This window comes from Coturnix japonica, chromosome 1, assembly GCF_001577835.2.
Source record: "Coturnix japonica isolate 7356 chromosome 1, Coturnix japonica 2.1, whole genome shotgun sequence".
NCBI lineage: Eukaryota > Metazoa > Chordata > Aves > Galliformes > Phasianidae > Coturnix > Coturnix japonica.
In genome coordinates, this window is record NC_029516.1 from 45,560,707 (window position 1) to 45,582,592 (window position 21,886).

General features: G+C 44.4%; 1 long non-coding RNA gene across 2 annotated transcripts; it reads left to right on the top strand.

The window, feature by feature from the left end:
• The first annotated feature begins 2,955 nt into the window (after window positions 1-2,955).
• LOC116653453 lies at window positions 2,956-20,427 on the top strand. 2 transcript variants are annotated; one of them, XR_004307288.1, is made up of 4 exons: window positions 2,956-3,064; window positions 9,563-9,705; window positions 10,385-10,448; window positions 20,374-20,427. It is a non-coding gene; the product is annotated as an uncharacterized LOC116653453 (long non-coding RNA). The 2 variants fall into 2 exon arrangements; XR_004307287.1 differs by lacking the exon at window positions 2,956-3,064 and adding an exon at window positions 5,190-8,001.
• The last annotated feature ends 1,459 nt before the right edge of the window (window positions 20,428-21,886 follow it).

A 21,886-nucleotide genomic window follows, 5' to 3' on the forward strand; every position in this document is an offset into this window, starting at 1 on the left:
ATACTTTAATTACTGCACCCAAACTCTGATACTAGTTCACACACTTTTCACATGCATTAACCACTTTCCCATTCAATTTTTTCTTTGGAAATTCTTGTGCTTTTCACCCTCCTTTTCCTATACATTACTATTTCTCAGAGCACTGGAGCACGCTAGATCTTCTTGGCTTGAAAAGGAGAGATAGGAAGGAAGATCCCTTGCCCAGAGAATCTGTCTCTGGTGGTTTAGACACGGCCACTGAACCACTTTTCTAAGAGGTTTATGCCCTCCCTCAGCTCCTTCCTCAAGATACATTCCTACCACAGGAATTATTGGACAGCAATTGGACTGAAGCACAGGACATGGAAAATAAGAACCAAACCATGCAAAGAATTTGATTGTTAAAAGTGTGCAAGTGCCTGGCCTCTCTGAAGGCAGGGAATCGTGTCAGACATTTCCTCCAATGGCTTCTTATTCTTGCTTGTCAGGGCGTGATTAAACAAGACTGAGGACATACCATTCACTCCTAGTTTTACAACACACAGCAGTGCAAACAACACAGCAGGACTCTGCACTCCATTAGGAGCCAAATCTTAAGCCTCTACAGCCCTCATCTGCACTCAAATCCATATACCTGAACTCCAGTATCTGCTTCTGTACCCCCCTCTTCCTGCCCATCCCTTCAGGCTCATTAACCTCTGCTCCTTCAGCCAGGGAGGGAAGTGTAGGATCTGTAGGCTCTGGTTTGAAGCCATGCAGAGATGTGCTGGGCTTTGATGCTGTAGTGACTGGCAGTACGCTGTCTGGCAGAAGAGCTTGTCCAGCCTTCATGCAGGCAATTATGGCCAATTTCTTCCCCAGGGCAGTGGTTAGGGCACCAAACCTGCCAGAGTTCTAAAAGCCTTTTGACAGTGCTCTCAGACATAGAGTTTGAATGTTGGGTGGTCCTATATGGAGCCAGGAGTTGGACTTGGTGATCCCTTGTGGGTCTCTTCCAGCTCAGAATAATTCTAGGATCCTAAGGTCCAGCAGAAACTCCCTGTACATCTCACTGGAGCTGATCAGGGAGAGACCCCACAGAGGTGGTTTCCCATGCAGCCCACATTGGTGTCTTGCAGGAACCTGACAGTGGTAGCCCATTTGTTAACATTGCTGGGGCTCAGGGCTTGCAGTCCTTCTGGTTGTCCAAGTGCCTTTGGGAGGGGTTTCCTCACCACTCTGGAAAGCCCCTACACACACCCTGCGCACAAGCATCTGCTGCTGTGGCTCATGCAAACCACTGGAAAACCTGGGAAATGCTAGACTAAGATGTGTATAGGTAGTCAGAAATCAAGTTAGCAGAACTCATTATATGCAGTTTTAAATATATTTATACACAGTGAGCTGGAGCAGCCAGCTGTGCCCACCAGGCTCTTTCTCATTCATTTTGACCACCAACAAAAGGCAAGACAAACATTATTAGGCATGTTCTGAGTCGTTGGGTCATTAAGGTTTCTGTAATAGCTTATGGTTTTAAGCACAGTCATCTTTAGGTGGCTGAAGGCCGTTCAGCTGTTAAGGTTAAGCCTAATGTTGAGCCATTTTAAGAACTTCATCTTTAGAAACGCTCTTATGGATACCTCCTGGTGTTGTTCTCTTATGGTCGGTTTTCCCTGCTCCCTGTGATTTTCTTTAAGGAGAAGTGAAATCCATGCGAAACTGAGTCATCACTGAGAACATTAAGACATCAGCGTTGGAAAATCAAAGCATTTCTGTGCAAGGCTCCAAAGCTCGGCCTCTTTCAACATTAGCGGTGCACCCATGGCTTGGGTGTTGCTGGGCCACTTGTTGGTCTGTGGGCAGTTGTGTTGCTGCTGGGTGTCTGTAGTAGGTGGCAAGTAACTGCACTTCAGATATAGATGTGTTTATATATATTTCAGTTCTCCTACCTTATCAAATAGGTTTTATCCCAACCCACAAGTTCTATTTGCTTCCAGCTCCCTCCCTCATCCCATCTGGGGGCAGTGAGCGCGTGGTGCTGAGCTGCAGCCGGGTCCCAGTGCAGCACAGCACAGCCAGCTGCCAGCAGCGCTTCTCTCAGATCCCTCCAGTGCTATTCTTAGTAAAGGAAGGTAAATATCCTGACTCCTCATTAAACCTAAAACTCCCAGAAAAGCCACCGGCCACGGGAACACGTCATGTTTTCACTGTTCCTCTTTCACTGAACCACCCTCTGGAGGGATAACCCTGTTAGTGCAGAGAACTATGTTACAGCTGAGATTTATGTGTGCACTATAGGCCCAGAGGTTCTTCCTCACGCTCCTGGTGCCATCGGGCTCTGCCTTGTCAGCTTTGTATGTTAGATGTGGCAAGAGCATTTTTTCCTAACTATTTCATGCACATTGCTTTGTGCTTGTATCATGTCCTCCGGCTCTTTGGCTACAGGACACAGACAGGCTGCTGCCTCCTCCCTCACACACCATTAATTACTGGGCCCCTTCTCTTCATTTCAGGTGATCCCAATGCTTTCAGCCACTAGAGGTCACAGGCTGGACACACAATGCCCGTTCCCTCGCCACCGCAGGTATGGGGGCCTTGGAACCTAAACCTCATCCCCGGGAGCTCATTAAACATTAACTAGAAAGCAAGCAAGCAAGTAAGCAGGAAAGCAAAAAGAAAAACCGACACTCCCACCCCGTGTCAAAAATCAGCGCTGTCCCTTTAAGGGCGAGCTACCACCCCTCATCACCTCCACCTCCTCGGGAACGCCCCGCCCCCATGACATCATCCTGCCCTCCGATTGGCTGCCCGCCCCGTCAGGCAGGCGCCGCCAGCCCCGCTCCGCCCCCTCGCCCTGCCTCGGGCCCGTTAGCTTCCCCAGGTGCTCGCAGATCATTGGCCGGCGACGGTGGCGCTCACAGGCCGCTCTCCTCTCCGATTGGCTGAGCCGGCGGGGCAGGGAGGCGCGAGGCGGGCGCTTCCGCGGTTGCGAGGCGCCGGGCGGCGGTGGCGAGGCCGGGCTGCCCGCTTGGGGGAAGCGCCTTGGCGGCGGGCGGCGGCTCCGCCAGAGGCGGGAGTGCTCGGGGCGAGATGGAGCCGTGAGCGGGTGAGTGCGGAGCCGCGGTTCGACCGGTGGCTGCCGGGCGACCCGGCAGCAAAGAAAGGGAGCGAGGTGGGGGGAGGGCTCGCGGGGCCTCACCTCAGGGCAGAGGAGGGCGCGGCGCTTGGCCCCTCAGCGCCCCCCGCCCCGTGGGCGCCGCCGCCTCGCACCGACCCCTCCCCGCCCGCTCCCCTTCGGACGGGCTCTCCCTCCGTTTTGTCCCCGTTTTCCAGGGCTGGGAGCGGTGACAGCGTTGTGCCGGGCTCCCGCCCCTCCCGTACTCCGTGCCTGCGTTCCGCCGGGCTCGTTTTTCCCTCTGCTGTTCGGTCCGCCTCGTAGCTGCGCGCTCAGGGCGCTCTGAGGCATCGCTGTCCCACGGTGAAATCGTGCGTGAGAGGGGCGTGTCGCTTCGGGAGCGCGGATGGGAGCTCAGTCCGTCCGCTTCGTAAGTGATAACTCCCCCGAGGCCTCCGTGAGCTGCGGCTGTTTCTTTATTCTGCATGACGCAGACTTGGTGCTAACGAGACCCTGCGTGGTTCCGTCCATCGAGATGAGTGGGCTGAGTAAGGACTTCCAGGTCTGATGTTTCCGTACCACTTCCTTTCTGTGTCCTACGTGTCTGGCCAGCATCAGGCCCTCTGCCATGGAACCTCACATCGATCTGCCCACAACTATATATACGTTCTGGAGGCACTCACAGTCTCCCCCTTTAAACCTGTGGATCTTGAGAAAATTCAGTGTGCAGTTCTGCCTTTATTTTCAATTTGCATTTGACATTCAGTGTGAGTTAGTCATGCTGGAGGTGGCTTCACGTTCTTTCCAGATTTGCACTGATTTTATTTTCAAGTTGGTTTAATTTTCTTCTACCCAGACAAGTCGTGAATTTGCTATCCCTGGAGGTTCAAGGCCAGGTTGGATGGGACCCTCGGCATCTTAAACTGGTGGGTGGTGGCCCTGCCCACAGCACAGGGTAGGACTGGGTGGGCTTTGAGCTCCATTCCGACCCAACCATTCTGTGATGTCATGGTTGCTCTGCAAGTAGTAGCTCCTATTTATTTCCATGGAAACCCTAACAGATCCAAGTAGCGCAAATAGCACTGTTTGATAGAACAGATTCTCAGCTACAAAATGCTATTTGTCAGTATAGTTACCACCATTAGCAATGCGTTTTTGCCAGCAATGAACAAGAGCCTGCATGCTGCATACCAGCGGAGGTAACTCACTGTTGCTGCTATTGAAACATAGCACCCACACTTCTCCACCTGTCTGTGGACACAAACACTGTTTGGTCTCAGCATTCAACAAGCATCAGTGACTGTCAATGTGTGCCATGTTTTCCACGTGGGGGAATCAGTAACACACCTTCACTTCATATGCACTTTTATATCAGGTGCCATTTCATGAGACTGCCCCTCTGCTGTCCTTTGTCACACAGCATCAAAGTCTGATGAGATGCTGGTGTGAAGGTTCAACCTCTACTGCTGTACCACCAATATCTGCCTCTGATGTCCTGGGCCAACATAATAAAATAGGAGGCCTTACTTTTGGAGCAGCTCTTGTATTTTCTGAAAACAATTGGATCACTTCTGAATAACAAGTGAGAGGGCACCCAGTTGTTCCTGTTTGCTGCAGTGATTAAATGAGTGATTCAATAATTGTGATTAAATAGAATCTAAACATAGATTTAAAAATAAGCGTATAATCTGAAGCTGACTGTGAGCTCCTTTTCTGTGCCTTAGGTTGGAGCTTTCTGCTTGAAGGAGGAAGAGACTCAGGGATGAAAGGGAATGCTATAAGCTTTTCACATGTGGGCATATTTTCCTTTCTTCATCTCCAGATGTTAATGTGGAGACTCACCGAGGCCCTCCTCACTTAAATTTAGATACCAAATGTGAATCATAGAATGGCCTGGGTTGAAAGGGACCACAATGATCATCCAGTTTTAGCCCCCTGCTATGTGCAGGGTCACCAACCACTAGACCAGGCTGCCCAGAGCCACATCCAGCCTGGCCTTGAATGCTTCCAGGGATGGGACATCCTTGTGACTGTGTTTTATAGCTCCAACTTAGGCTGATACGGTAAAGCAGCGGCATCGTCACAGACCCTTTCACCTTTGAATCTCCAGGTGAGATATACATCCAGGCAATCAAAATACCCCTTAAGTTAATAGTAATGGAGAAGCCCTACTGGATTCCCTGCTCTGTTGAGCCACGGTGACATCACTGTGTGGTTTTGATGGGGGCTGTTCCAGTTGTAGGGGAGGATCAGAACAGAAGGGATTGGATGATAGAGGAAAAGCAGCTAAATTCTTAGCACGCGTTCATACGTTATCACAAGATGAATTGCTACACACATTAGGAATGTGTGAGCTGTCTCCATATACGCTTTCTCCCCCAAAGGCACAATTTGTAGTAACTCCCAGAGTTTTGTCCCTTTACTCTGTATGCCCAGCTGCCTTCCTCTATTCTGGGTGACAGAACACGGCTGTGTCAGTGTCTGTTTACTGCTGGTAACTCAGTGGCATGATTAAGATCCCTTTTGAAGAGCACAGCTAATTTCCTCTGTGTAAAAGGAGGCAACAATTAGTACATCATATTACAGTTACGCAATACTCTTCCTTTAAAGAATTATCAGCCATGTCCCGAGGGTCAGTGTCTTTTCCTGTTGAAGAGGAAGCAGAAAAAGCAACTGTTCAGCAGCTTGAAACCGTCAAACACCTACTCTAGGGAAAGGCAAATCTAATGATTTCCTGCTGGACACATTGCTGAGCCGAGGCTGAAAACAGAGGATGTGGTTACAGAGACATCTCTTAGTGTTGGGGCTGCTCGCTCAGTGGAGCTGTGTGGCTGGGGGCTGCCTGCTGTGCTGCATCGCAGGGTCTGTTTTCAACCTCTCTAGGTTCTGTTGCTCGTTCCGAGCCCCCAGTATCAGCACTGGGGGAAAGGAGGAGGAATGCACAGCTGAAGCTGAGGGGAGGGCTGCAGGGATGCTGAGGAAGTACTGCAGCTAAAAGGAGCAGTACAAGAATGATAGCCTCCAACTGTTCCTAGTAGCTTTTGTGTACGTGTGACAAATAGATGGAATGGATGGGCTGGTGGCAGTTCTAAGCCTCTCTTCTTTAGTTGGATGCTCTGGTGGCACTTAGGGAGATGGCGTGTGTTTGCTGTGTGCGTTTCCCCTTCCCTCCTTGGAGTGCTTTATGGAGAACAAACACTGCGGAGCGGATTCTTTGAGGGCAATGAATGGCATCGGGGCGAGGACAGTTTACATTACCAGGCTTAGGTATGTCACTGAGGCCAGGCAATGTGTTGAGACTTTTCAACGCAGGTCCTCCTCATGGAGGACAAATGAGGTGCAGCGAATGCAGCCACCCGCCATCCATCCGCATGGCGCAGTGTTGGCAGACATCAGGAAACGGAGCCAGGAGCAGCAGATCGTTTTCCTTTCATCTTGTTCTGTTCCTGATCTGAGATGCTTATTTTCCACACAGATAAATCTGAGAGTTTGTCAGCGGGCAAAGTGCTGCAGTTGTTGAAATTGGATTGGTTTATATTTCAGAAACGAAAGGAATGAATTAAGGTTCCGCAGTGTTCCTTTCTCCCTGCCTCTCCCGTTTTCCTGCCTGCATCCAACACTGTTATTCTTGTGTGAAGTAACACCTTGGATTTAGGAGCACAACCATATCGATAACATCTCTGTCAAAGTGTACACATTAATACATAATCATGAGTCTTCTGAAAGCTAAAGGCTGAGCTTTTAACTGGGGGGTTTCTTTTGCTCCCTGACCTCGTGCCATTTATCTGCTTTTGCTCTCATGCTGCAAACCAGCATGTCAGCTACATCTCTTTATCCTTCCTGATGAAGCTGCGCTCCCTCCTTCAGCTCGCTCTGCCCCTGCTGATCCAGAGGAGCAGGGCTGTTGTGGAGCACAGCAGAAGCAGCACAGTGCTTGTTTGTAAACAGCTGACTGCGGGGACTGCCTCCATGGAAGTTCCTAAACCACTGAAATAAGAGCTGTTCCCTGGATGTAGTCAGGGGCTGCTGCTGCTGCTGTCTGTGCCACGGGTGCGTAGTGAAGTGCATGCATCTGTTTTCTCATTCTCCAGCAAGATAAATAAATGTGCTGACTACACATTGTCTTCAGAGCCCTTCCTGTTGGGGGAATAAGGGGCTGAAACTGTGTGCCTTCTATTGTGAAGTTAAGTCTGTTTTGTGACAGGAGTCTGCATCACTGATTGGGTCAGCCTCAAAGTAATGCTTCCTGTAACATGTGGCAATTGTGACTAGCTGTAGAGAGCAGTCTGCAAATGCTGCAGCTCTGCTGTTTCAGGGGCTCAGTAGAGACTGAAGGTGTCTTCACTGCCCAGTGGATCAATATGGCCAACACCCTGCTTAGCCTTGCTCAAATTAGATCATCCTTTACATGCAGCCATACCCATGTTATGATGAACTCATTCTTTCTGCAGCTGTTTATAAGTGGGAAGGTACAGGTCTGAACAAAGTTCAGACAGGATTCACTTTCTGTTGATGATTACAAGGGAACTTTCTCTCCTTTGAAAGGAAACCGGTACGGAAGCATTTATGGGCTCCACTTGGATGATTTCTTTCTTTTCTTGTTTTTTGTCCCCTCCCCTGATTTTATAACAATATCAGAAGTTTGCCAGGAGTATGCGATTGCAGCCTCCAGATTTATTTCCATCTCAGTGTGTACAATGGGCATAGTTTATGATGTTTTCAATGCTACGTGAGAGGGCCAAGTTAATGTTAACCCAAATATAACTGTCTAAATTCTCTCCCATGCATCCAAGGAGACCTGCTTTACAGGATCAGATCACCTTGTGTATGATGAATCTTCACAAAGCCTCTGACTGAGGGGTAACCCAACTGCTGAAGATGGGCTCCGGACTCTGCACTGCTGTGATCATGACAGGCTTGTGAATCATGTCAGTGAGTTTCTGAGCTGCTCAAACCCCAAGACACCAGTGAAGGCCATACGCCATTGTAATCACTGCATTAGCAGCCATTTGGCTTCAGCATGTAAACACTGACGTATAAACATTTCCACTGGATGGAGAAGTTTATCAGCAATATGAGACTTCTGCATTTCTCAGAGATGACACTATTTTTTCTTCAGAAAATCTAGGACGGTAGAATTTTCCTGCCTTGACCTTGTAGTCAGAGGAAGAAGGAGGGCTGGAGGAGTGTTCTGTAAGCAGAGGGCTACAAAAGCAGTGTAGCTGTGGAATTTTGCCAAAAAATATGGCATTTATCAGATTAATCTTTACTCTCTGGTTGTAAAGTGGAAGGAACAGTTATGAGCTCATTTTCATTACAGTTGTGGGGCTGTTTTGGTCAATTTTTATAAAGCTTGGCTTGATAATTTGAAGGCAGAGCGTGTCTGTGTTGTTCCATCTTCAAGTTGGATTAAGATTCCAGGGGATGAGGTGACTGATTAAGGCTAACAATAAAACAGGTATTCTACAGCATCTCTTATTAGAATGACACACATATTAAGAGAGAAGGTTGGTGGCTATCCATGCCTATGGCAAGCCAGTTTATCTCCTGCGTGAGGTTCAGATGACAGCAGTAAATTGTATGTTGCAATGGTTTTAACTGCCTGCTTAGACTGAGCAGGAACTTCCTTGGCAAATAGGACTGAAAGTTTTAGGGTTGACCTTTTGTTGTCCAGAGTATGTGGGATAAAACTAGTTCTTAGCTGAGAAAGAAGGATGAACACAGGCTGTCCCAAAGGATTACATATAGGAGGGAGGTCATTGGCCTCCTCATGTGTCCAGAGATCCTTGGAAGCATTGGAAAACAGGAGTGGTCAGAGATCCATTCTGTTAAAAAGCATGGTTTAAATTTATAAGGTTTTCTATTCTTTCACTACTATCTTGTCTTACAGTTGTATTGATTTGGCTGCTTTGCATTATAAAACAAACAAAAACTCTCTCATTATGAGTTCCCAGTAAACTCAGCAGTTATAAGTAATTCTGAACATTGCTTGTTGATGAGTGCTGTCAGAGGTGGCAGAATGACCTGCTGAGGGTGTGGCAGAGCTGTGATTGATGTGATGCTGACATGTTTTATTCAGTGAAAGCTATCATAAGGAAAGCTTCTGAAGCTGGGCTGTCTTTCCTTTTTTTCTTAATTTGTATCAGTATTGTAAATCCCTTCTCCTACTAATTGTTAATTAGATGAGAATTGCCCAAGTCGATGTGCAATTCATTACTGATAACAGAGGGCTCTTGTAAATGTAGATGCTCTGATTATCCAGGCATCTAGCTGCAGTTGTTCTTTCTTCACTCTAATCCATAACTGACTTTACCCCTTCAGATATTAGCATCATATACCACAGTTCATTCTCTGTCTTATTTTTCTTTCTCTCTCCACTCCAGCTATGTTAAAGCCCCTTAAGTCTGATGTTTGTATGTGGGGAGGTTGCTGGGTTTCTTTTGTTTCCTCCTATTATAGCATCCCAACTACACTTCTTTGTTCCCACAGAGTGATTGGTGCTGTTGTCTGGGAAGCCCTGAAAGTCTGAAAAGCCCAGAGGGTGAAAATTGAATGGAAACTCAATATTAAAACCTTCTTGTGATTTGTTGTTTGTTTTTTTTTTAAACATGGCTGAGGAAGTAGGAATGAAGGTACATTACACATCAACTTCTGACCCTTTTATATTGCTGCTTGAAAGAGGTTTTCCAGAGCCTCTGAAGTAATTATTTTCTAGCCAAGTGTGGCTGTCAATGCGTCATAAAAAATATTGCCAAAGAAAAATGGTTGTGCTACTTCAGTACTCTTGTGAATTTTTGAGATGGGACGATTCTCTTCTCTCCTATATCCCGAACTCCCATGGCAGTCTTGGCAAACCTACAGAATGTACTTTGGGATTTTTTCCTTCTTTTTCTTGTTAACCTTTCCTTGTTTTTATTTGGATGGATTACATGGTGTAATAAACTAGTCATAACAGTCTCCCAACCGTACCATCCAGTGTTTGAGGAAATACTTTGGTACAAGGACAGGAAGATTGAGTATATCATCTGCTGAGTATTATGGCTTAGTAAATCTCAAACAATGCGTTCTTCAGAACTGGCATACCAATAGTTTTGCAGTAGAAGTTGTGCTGTGGAAGGAGCGTCAATATGTGTATATCAGCGTGGCAGTCTCTGTTTTCAGTCCAACTTTCTTGCAATATACCAGCTTAATTAAAGACAATGGGAAAATAAAGTAACCCAGATATGACTTGCTCCTTACTTTTAATGGGGAGAATGGGCAGTGTGTGTTTTTTTGAAGATCCCTGAGTATGTGTCCTGTTTTCCATTTCAGTGACTGGAGAGAGAGCTGCTGGCATGGAAGTGAGCTGGGTTTGTTCGTGGGAACTCTGAGTAAGGTATGTATTATGTTCTCTTTGCTGTCTTCAGTCAGCACCTTTTGTTCTTACGTACTGAACTGAAATTTACTTGTGGTCACTGATTGTGAGGGTTTGTAGTGTGCTGAAGGTGGAGTATCTTGAATTTGTGTTAGCACTGGGCAGCCTCAATTATCCAGTGAGGACTTTGTAGTGTAGAGTATAAATGTACTCTTGTGGCCCTTTCATTGTTGCCTAACAGTTAGTCCCTTTTATTGCAGGTTAGCTTGTTGCAAACTTTTCTGCCTGTGTGTCTTTTTATAATGGTGCTTGTATGTCTGGACTGATTTAATCAAGTCTGTAATGCCAGGCAATTGCATGTATTCTGTAGAATAGGATGTCTGCCAAGCTGTGACTGAGATTACCACGATACAGTAGTATCCAAAGAGGAGGAGGATATATTCAGACATTATCTGTGGTCCCAGGCTGAGTCTTACAGCAAACAGAAAATGTTTAACCTATTCTAGCACTGGAACACAAGTCTTATTTTAGATATCTTCTCTGCTGGCTCTTAGTATTGCTGCTTCAGATGCAGAAGATATTGGTCTTTTTTTTTCTGTATGGGAGGTTGAATTTGTTATCCTTTGAGCTGACAAAGAACAACAGGAGCAGTAGCTCCTCACCAACATCACCCAGACATATTCTTTACCCACATCCATTAAATTTATGCGTCACGAAGCAGCTCTTGAGTACTTCAGATTTCTTTTCAATAAACTACTTAGCTTAGACAAGACAGCAGTATTGATGTGTGCTTCGGTGTGAATTACTGAAGAAAAATCTATTTTTCAGTAGTGGAGATAGCTGAGGTTGGAAAGTCAGCCCTCACAGGGGAGAAAGGGTAATAAAAAGACCTGGTAACTCAGTCACAATTGCTGGACTTTTACTTAGATGAGTATCAGGCGGGGTAGCTGCATTAGGAGATGCCAGTAAAATTCAGAGAAATTTGTATTCCACACCCAGGCTGCACTGATGGGGAGGAGAAGCAAAGTCCTTTCAGTTTGGTCTAATTTTTGTAGACAGCCTACGCTGTCATGACTAAAGAATGCAGCTGGGGTCAGAAAACTTCTTGCAGTCTGTTTCAGGCTTCAGTTTCATGGTAGGCCAAACCATGGCTGTTCAAGGCTAACTGAAAGCTGCTGCTTGTCAGTGGGCCCCGCTCCTCTGTTTTTGGTGGTTTTTGGTTTTTTAAGTTTTGTTTTGTATCTAATGAACCTGTGGTTCCAGGTTTCAGGTAGTTAGCATGGTGGAGGACAACCATTTTTCAAGGTATAGCTTTCCATCAAGGACTGGAACAACACTGAGCTGTTCTGCTCTGCGGCTATTGTCACTGGATTTGAAGCATAGCAAGTGAGAATTTACAAATGAAATGGGAAAATATAATACATACATGGACTTACATTCTTGATAGTTGATCACACTGAAGTAGGTACAATGTTGAAATATTCTCTTACTCACACAAGTAAGTTGCCAGAAAGCCTTTCCATGAGTTCCTTAGGATAGTTCAAGTGCTGCAGTTTTGTCTGCTTTGTTGTGCTAATAAGAATACTTGTACCATGAGACCATTTGGGGAGCTGAACCGACTGAAAGAAAACTACTTTTCCGTTATGGCTTTTTTTGTTGTACAATGTATTTTCCTTTTGGTTAGGTATCTAAGGAGCTATCTCAGCCTCCTTACCCAGGTTGCTCATCTGTTATGCCCTAAGATATTTGAAATTCTGTCCCAAAGTTAAAATCTTCAGTTCGAAAGCTTATTGATTCTTGGGAAGTCCTATTTCCAGACTCCTCTGTCCTTTTACTTTCTCTTCCAAATCTACCCTAAGTGCATGTTCAACATGAGCTCCTTCATTCCAACTCGTCCCCTGAGTTTTCCTGCCATTAATTCATGAGTCGTAGCTCTTTTGTGGCACAGACCTTCAGCATTCTCTTTTCTAGTTTGCTGCAGCCTTCTTGCTGCCATGGATTGCTGTTATCACATGCCTTTCACTGCTGTCTGGGTCAAATCCTTAGCTTCATCTGCTTGCCCCTATGCAGTGACAAGAGGAATGCCTTGCATCCTACATGCAGGAAAACTTAATGCACCTATGACAATTGCAGGAAAACCAGCAGAAGGTGCTGAAAAACAGATGTAGATCAATCTTGTTCTAAGAACTCCGTAGTTTATCGTGCATCTCTTTGGCACCAGTGCTAGCCTGAACAGCTTGCTGCCTTTCACTGCTCCCTCTGTTTTGCTGGCATAGCTTATTTTGTGGCCATGGTGAGCCACTCTAGGGAACAGAGCCTCCTGGAAAGAAGTGGTTTTTGCTAGCTTATTTTTCATCTGATCCAGTACATGTTGTCTCTATAAGATTTATGCTAGTTTCACAATGAGGAAGGTATGAGAGTGGGAATGTGTAGCAGACTGCTTAAGTTGGCACTGCTTCTGGATGTTTAAGTGTGCTCTTTGACATTACCGTTGAGTTGATCTTTCAACAAGCTGCTGTTGCAAAGGCTGGTCAAAACTCCAGGCAGCTGTGTGCTCCTGCTTCTTCCTTTGCATCAGAGTTGGCTGTTTGTACAGCCACAGGGCACGTAGCTAAATGATTCCTGGAGAAAATGGTTTCTCATCTTTTGCAGAGTTAGTCGTCTGCTGTTCCACCTGACTGGAGTCGCTCTGTGGGTATACGAAAAGATCAGGCAGAAGAGAAGCAGCAGGAACCAAGAGCTCAGTAGAAGGCTGAATTCCTTTTAGCTATCAAGTTGAGCTACATCATGACCAAAACCTAAAATATACCAGCATAGCCATTGACGCAGGAGATGGGAACATTGCGTCTTTTTTGATCACTTGTGTTCTTTGAACCTCAGTGAAGGAGGCTCAGCCCTTCGTTCTTTGGGCTTGAATAAGAACTCTGAATATTGGTGGGGAGTTCATTTTTCTGAGCAAAGATTGTTCATTTTAAATACCACTGTGATTCTTAAACCTAGTTTTGATATTATCTTTAGCGTAGCCAGAGTTCTACTGAGCTTGAAAGCCACCAACTTCCTCCAAATGTGTATTGAATCATGAAAAGTATTTCTTAAACATCTGGAATGCAAAACTACATTTCTTGGCCAGTAATTTGTGGTTTTAAGAAATGATTGTTTGTTAACAATTTTTGAAAACCTCTTAAAGACTTCTACCCCTGCTGGCCTGAGTAGAATGAAAGCTAGTACCTTATGAAAGTGTGCCCCGGTGGCGCAGTGGTAGGAATGCTGCTTGCAACACCGGAGGCCCTGGGTTCGAATCCGCCCTATGGCACAAGTGGTAGAAGTGCTACTCTGCTACACAGGAGGCTCGAATCCCAGGGGGTTGGACTCGATGATCTCTAAGGTCCCTTCCAACCTGCACGAGACCATTATACTATTATTATTATTATTATGAAGAAGAAAATATTTATGGCATGGAAAATATGATTCTTGATGAGAGGTCTTTAAAATCATGTTGGAGGCTGTGTACAGGGCCTTAGCGTAGTGGCAGTTCAGATACTGTTGCTTTGCATTAGACACGCTCTTTGGATCCTTTTCCTCTCAAGTCCTAATATCTCTATACAGATGTTCATGCTTTTTTTTCTGATAAGATTCCTTGCTACTTTCTTGCTAGCCTAAACGTGTCTTTTGACTCTTGTAGTGATACATTTGCTGGAGGCAGTAGGGTAGAGGCTTCTGGTGGTGATTCATGGTGATTCAAAGTTGGCCTCTCACTGCAGGGTTACTGGCACTGCACAGATTCAGTGTCATTTGGCTCAAATAGAAAAAAAAACATCCATTTCTTATCAACATCTTTGTTTATGTCATATAATCATACAATCATAGAATCACCAAGGTTGGAAAAGGCCTAAAAGATCATCCAGTCCAACTGTTCACCCATTACCAATAGCTCCCACTAAACCATGTCCCTTAACGCAACATCCAGTCGTTCCTTGAACACTCCCATGGTTGGTGACTCCACCACCTCCCTGGGCAGTCCATTCCAGTGCCTGACCACCCTTTCTGAGAAATAGTATTTCCTCATGTGTTGCAAACTTTGGATTTTTAATGGAAGCACTGTAGGATAGTGGCTTGTGATAATGCTAAAATGGACAGTTTACACCTTTAAATTACTGGTTCTCATGCAGAAGAAGTGTGATTACTTCTTGCCTGTTGTTGCCCAATCCCCCCAGTTAGTGTAAAAGTGAAGGAAGCTGCCTGGCCCACTTTACTCCATGTGAATTGCCTTTGCATATGTGTTAAAATGCTATAATCTGAGATCCCTCTTTAGCACTCCATAGTTTTGTTCATTAACTTAACTGTATAATCTTGGAGGTCAGTCTGTGACTTTTCATTGATATCTGAGGAGAATCACCTGGCTGGTTTCACTCTGATCCTTGCAGCATCTCAAGCTAATGAGGTGTCCTGGCTTACATCTGCTACAAACATCAGTTATCCTTCCTAGTTGTTATTCCTTTTACTTGTGAGTACCTGGGGGTATAGTTGCCTTTGGGCATGACACATCATTGACTTCCCTTCTTATTCAATTCAAACAGTAGCCATTTAAATCCATTTTGCCCCAAGATCGCCTCTTTTCCTGACCAGATGATCTCAGCTGGCAAGATCATTTAGAAGAAAGGCACTCTTAAATTTCAGGTGAAAACTCTGCTTTCTCAAAATAACCCAGTTGCACACACAAGCTGTTGCTGTTAGCTGTTGGAGGTTGTTTAGCAATTCTTAAATTGGTAGGAAATTGCCATTACCCTGGCAACTCAGCCCCCAAAATGCAAATGAGTGAGAAGTTCATGGAGGTGCCCATACTTGGTTTGTGCATTTTCCTCTTTTTTTAAATTTTCCTTCTGTACCATCCTGATTTTTCTTGGTTTGTTTTTTCAACTCCTTGTGTTGCAGAGGTCTTACTTTGGTTCAAGAGGTTTTACTTTGGTTATTGAGGCTTTGTTTTAGGGAAGGTGGTGCTGCTTTTTAGTTCATTTAAATACTCTGTGTCAATATCTTAATAACCCCATGAGCATGTGAGTGTTGCTATAGTTGAGAAGTCTAATGCATAAAGACTTAGTGTGTGTTCTTGTTCGTCATGAGTGTTGGACAGGTGAACTACATAACACTTTAAAGTTACACTCCTACCAGAAATAGCCACCCTGATTTCTTTTTCATTTCCCCGTACCTCATTCTCTCTAATTCTGGCCCAGTTGTGTGGCTGAGTGGCAAACCAGATCAGGAACTGATGCAGATTACAACTACCAATTTGTATGCGTGTGGCCAGGTCAGGTTTAACCTCGATCAGTTCCTTGATGTGGTTCAGCCTGTGCTGGCCAGGGGGAAGTGAGGAATGAGCAGGCTGGGCTGATGTTGGCAGTACCAGTGCAGTGTTTAATCAGAGGATGTGGTCTTACGATAAAACTAAATCGATGTAAGCTGTCTCTTGCCAAAAGAGGCAGTCTTGGATGCATGCCTTTGTTGCATGCCTTTGTTGCTTGCTTATGCCAATGTTGGTGCTTGTCTTGCCTTATGGTGGGACTATTAATGGAGCTAAAATGGCAAGCAACTAATCCTAAGTCTCCATTCCGCCACCCCCTAGTTGTTTTTTGACTTGGCTCCATGAGCTAACTCACTGCAAGTCAGATAGGTTTCAGTACTGCATGTATCTGTTTTGTTTCCCTTTCACCTCATTGGCTCTGAGCTATCCTTTAGGGATTCTGCATGTGCAGCTCTGCAGGAAGCTTCCGTAAGTATCTCTGTAATGTGGTGAACACGAAATAGGGAGTAAGCTCATCAGATTTACTGTGTGTATGGTGTGATAACGACATTGGAATGGCAAGAGGAGGCACCTATAAGGAGCAATTTAATTTTTATAAAGATCTTTTTCCAAACATTCACACTGGGTATAGTTTTTAATCTTCTGCCTTGCTCACAAATGATTCCGCCATGTTTGTCTGAAATTGAGGTCTGTTAGATGCCTCTGGAAGTCAGAAAGGGATGAAAATTAGGTATTTCAAAGCAGTATCTAATGTTTCTTTAGAGTAGTTCTGTCTTCCTAGCGCTGTACTCTTGTGTTGTTGAGGCAATGGTGTTGTGTTTTATAGCAGTGTAATGTGAGCACTCCTGGCTTCTGAGAGCTTGCTGTTGTCCCTGCGTTATGGTGATATACCGTGTATGTAGTTGGCAATGGGGAATGGATTCCTGTGAATAACCCAGGAAAAACTCATTATCATATTGAATCGATTCCCCATTTGGAAAAGAGGTAGCACAAGGACAGAAAGGAGCAACTGGACAGTGGAGGACTTATTAATTAAGTATTGCTTAAGTTGATGTTACATCTGGGGGATCATAGCCTTGTGTTCTAGAACCAGCTGGACTCAACGCAGAAAAATGCGAGTCCTTGAGAGTGCTCACCCTGAAACCCTTGTGAAGGAGAAGAAATGCTTGCGCTTACAGGCTGTCCATCAGCTTCTGTGTGACTCATTTAAAGATCTTTATGGTATGGAACGTTTTATCTATGGGAAAGTTTCTAATCTGCTTGAAAATGACAGACAAAAAACATCTTAAAATTTTAACTGTGCTCTAAGTATTAGTGTGTGTAACCAATTGATTGTTCTACAGTGACACTTCAAGAGTGATATGACTGTCTGGGAAGTCTAATAGCAGCCTTGCTGTTGGTCACAGGGAAGGATTCCATGCCTTTCACAGGAGATCTGTGACTTCAAAATAATGAGATATGGATGGCTATAAATCCTCAAAGCATCTTCCTAATCCCCTTGTGCCCTCATCAGACTTGTCATTGAGAACACCAAAATCAAACCCACCCAATTACAGCATTTCCTATAGTCTGGTGGACCCCAGGCGTTTATTTATTTATTTATTTTTAAATGGGTATATGTTGCATATAGTTAAGACTTGGCATTGCTCTGAAAAAAGCTCTTTTTCCCTTTGGTAGTGGCCAGATGTTTGAAAGTACTAATAATGTAGTTGGCTTCTGTCCCCAATGGTGTGCTAGCACAAGCATTGGTGTAGCTGCATGGCACACTGTATCAGGGACGTGATTTATCAGGGGTTATCCAAAGGTTGGGTTTTGCATTGATACACCAATGGGAAACCTGATCCGTGTGTTTCTGCAGATCCTTATCCTGGCCAGAAATGGGAGAGGAAGTGGAGGAAGCAGGATTTCTACATTCCTTTAATGGTTCATTTCAGTTTAGCTTTGTGCTGCATCCCTACTTGCTGGTGCAACAGAGGACTTGGTGAAAAGGGAAGAATGAATGTTCAGGCAAGGGACTGCAAGACTTTCTTAAGTGATATTACTTGCAGTGTGGACAGACTCTGAATGACATGCCAACCCAGATTAAGAAGATGCCTTCCATCTTTGCCGTCTTCTAAATGAGTTAGGAAACCTGTTAAGTTTGCAGGTACAATTCTTGTAATGATCCAAGCTTTGTGCTGGAGCTCTTTGAGTCAATTTGCTGGAGAAACTCTGGTTTATAATCCCAGTATCAGTTAATACCATTTGGTGTGGTGTCACCCAGGGTTGCACAGCAGACTGTTATGCCTCAGCTGATCTCCTGCCTTGTTCTCTTATGGCTGAACTAGGCTGGGCTGCTTTTGCTGTAGGTTGGTACTGTGCCTTTGCATAAAGGAGCCATAACTAGATTAGGAAAAGTGTTGATTTTACAGCTGTTGTTAAAGTATTGTTTGAAATGTGATTTTTCTAGTTTTTACAAATTCCTGTTTAGCAGAAAATCCAGCATGCCACTAGTTCCTAAATCTGTTTTCTGTCTTCTTAGTGTAGGCAGTTCCTATGCATTTGAGCCATTTAAAATTCTTCTTTTTCCTTTGTGGGAAGAGGAAGGAATTCCTTTTCTAGGGCGGAAATGAAACCTCTTGCCATTTTAATCCTTACTAGGTGGGTGTTAGATGCCAGTCACCTGTCTGTAGATTCAGACCTGACTGCACTTGTCATCCTGCATCATCTGACCATGCCATCATTTGGTACTAGATGAATTTTCTCCAGTACATCTCCTTTAAGAAAACAGATTGGCGTTATCTCCCATAAGACTCTTTATTTTAGCCCCTTGGCCTCCCATCACTACAGGGACAGGGCCTGGGCTCACTTACATTGGTCTCAATTTAACTGTTTGCAGACTTTGAAATGATTCTTTGAGCTCATCAAACAGTCCAAGTCTGTAGCTGAAGGGTGTGTGTTTCCGGGCTTTCTGTATCCATCACAGAGAGAAGAGCACCAGCCCATTTTACTCTCATTGCAGATTACCGTTAAAATTTGCTCTCAAATGGATGTGAGTGTTATTTGCTTTGGACAGGAAACGTATGAAGAGGGAGGCAGGGATATTCTCGCCAAACTGTAACTGAAGAAATGCGAATACTTCATATGGCAGTAAGCTTTGGCTCCGTCTCATTTGTTTTGTTATAACAAGCACCAGCTTCAGTTAGTGGTTTTTGTTGTTTTCTTTTTTCCCTCCACCCTTCTTTTCCCTGCTTCTCCTCAGATCATGACATTGGGTCCTGGGAATGAATGTCTGACAAGAGGAATGAAATAGCATGTATTCATTACCGGTCATTCTTAGTGTTGCACCCCATGTATACTGAACAAGTTTTTGAGACAAATGTACAACCACTTACAAATCTGTTCTGCGTGTTACAGAGCAAACATTGCGAACAAATGAAGTACAAAACTGAAATAGAAGCAGGAGGAATGACTATTTGAGCTACTTTATCAGCTATTAATGTGTTGAATGTTGTCACACGCATTTGTGTTAATCAAGAGCATTAAGTGGAGAATTCTTAATTAAAAATGTGTGGTTAAAGCTATAGCTCCAAGTTGGTACTTTGTGAGTGGTTTCTGGATGACTGTCCAGATGTTTTTTACTTTGCTTCTTTGCAGCTGGCCCTTCTTCCATCTTGAAGCTCTGGAAAAACTGCTTGATACATGACTGTGGTAGTGCTGGGCTTCAGAGGAGCAGTGCACTAAGAAGCAGGAACCTTTCACCTTCATTAATCAAATCCAAATATGATTGCTCTTGTATACTTATACTCTCTGTTACTGTTTAGACTTTAACACAGTAACCATTCCGTTGGAGGCTTCCAGCTGGTTTGTTTCTGTTTAAATGAGCAAACATAAACGAATTTTAACATAGTGGTGGCTTTTAAATAGTTCTTTAAAGAATTAAGGAAACATAAAAAAAATCAAAACTGCTTGTTAGTTTAATCATTTAAACCCCCTTATGTACTGCAGAGTTGAGTTACTGTGGCTGTTTTAGGCAGGAAAAGTTTTCTGTATACTTCATGTAGTGCATTTTTCTTGCATTCATTTTTCTGGTAGTGAAAGGAGAGGAGAGAGCGGGGTAAGGGAATTATTTTTTGAAATGCAAATGACTTTATTTGAAAATCCTCATTTGTCATATTCAGCCATTCTCCCAGGTATATTTTGAAGCCTTATTTTGCCTGGCTGGATTTCATACTGACAGTTGTCCTGTTAAAACACTCTTGCTGATATAAAAGGAGAGTCACCAAGAGTTCATTAAGATTCTAAACAGGCTAACTTCAGTGGAAGCTGGAGTATGGAGACCAACACAGTCCGTGTTGATTACCGTTCTAGTCTTCTAAAGATTTGGTTCTTGAAATAATATCAACTGAGATTCTCTTAAGTTTTAAAGAGAAGGATAATAACTTGTAGTTTTCATCCATAGTTTCTGTGGTGTCCCTTTTGGAAGTGTAAGCAAGTTTATAAGCTGGTGTGTTCTGCAGGTTTCAGTTAGTGGACATGTTTCAATTGAGAACGTTAACACACACTCTGCTAAAGTGCCCATTTCTCTAGAGCATGGAGGTGCCACAGTGAACTGGAAGTATGGGTTGGGACTCAGCCATGAGATTTACTTTGTGATTTGTCTTGCAGGTTGCCATCACGAAAGCCAAAGTGGATTTCTCCGGTGTGGTGTGCCTGCCCCCTTCCGTCATTGCTGGAAATGGGCTGGACGGAGGAGGGGCTGGCGAAAATGATGATGAGCCAGTGCTGGTGTCCCTTTCGGCGGCCCCCAGCCCTCAGAGCGAAGCTGTTGCCAATGAGCTGCAGGAGCTCTCCTTGCAGCCCGAGCTGACCCTCAGCCTCCACCATGGCCGAAACCCCAACCTTCCTCCGCTCAGTGAAAGGAAGAATGGTAAGTGGTACGGTGAACTCCATTGGCCAGCTCACAGGGAGCACCGTGTTGTTGACTTGGTACATGTTTGGATGGATGAAACAAGTTAGATTATTGATAAACACTAGAAATGACTTCCATGTGATCTGTGGTGACTAAAAGTTGTGCAAGGCCAAGAGAGAATCAAAGGAAGTATTAGCTCATTCTCAGACTAGAGCCGTCAAGGATCTGTAAATTTTTCTTGGCCACCTTGGTTTGTACATTACCAAGGGTGAGTAATCTTTCTTGCTGCAAGTGTCTGAAAAGTTCTGTCATACTTGTTAGAAGGAGGGACAAGACCTGGAGTTAACAATGAAATATCCTACTAAGCCCTCTAAGTCCTAGCGTGAGAATGGCCAACATGTTTCTCAAGTTGTGGCTCAACAACGTGGACAACAAACAAAAGAATCCCTTTAACTGTTTGCTGACTGACAATGGGTTGACAAATATAGGATCACTGGGTGACCAAAGTTTCCATTTTGAGGACATGAACTATGTGAAGCTCAGGATTTCCTGGCTGCTATTAAACTTTTGTGTATTCAGCCACATCCTGGTAAAACTGGTGAAACCATTTGGTAGCAGGTGGCTTCTGTTTGTGAATGCCTCTTGATCATCTCTCTTTACTGTACCTCTGGGGTATGTGTTGGTGGCTCTTGGCAAAATGAAGGGCTTATTATGCAACTGCTGTAGTGTGAATTGCTTGTTATCAGCTGTACGTGCAAGATGCTGGAGACTTTTGGGTGCCATGTTGTGTTAGGCATTATGTGTTGTGTTATATCCATTATGTGGGGCTGCGTGCCACAGCGTATTGGAAATGCTACAGAGTTTTGGAATGGCTTTATAGCCAGTATTTAATATTTATGATAAAGTGACGTGGAATATGTGCACTTTAGAAAAGTAGTTTAGATTGGAGGGATACCACACTTGATACGCTTGGTTCCTTGACTTCAGAAATTGAGCGTGGCCTTCCCTGAAAAGTGTATTAGTGTTTTGCTGGTTGGAAGAATTAATTTCAACCCAAAATATTGTTTCCAGAAGGACAACAAAAATGTCCATGTTCATATACATTATGCCATCGTTCTGTGATTGTGGCCATTTTCAAAGGCCTTAAAAGTGGAGAAGCTGGAAATTGCAAGTGCAGAACAAAAAGCTAATAGTCGTAATAGTCATTAATGTTTGCTGGCTTCAAATCATAAGATAAAAGACAATCGATGAGGATAAAGGGTGGTGGTG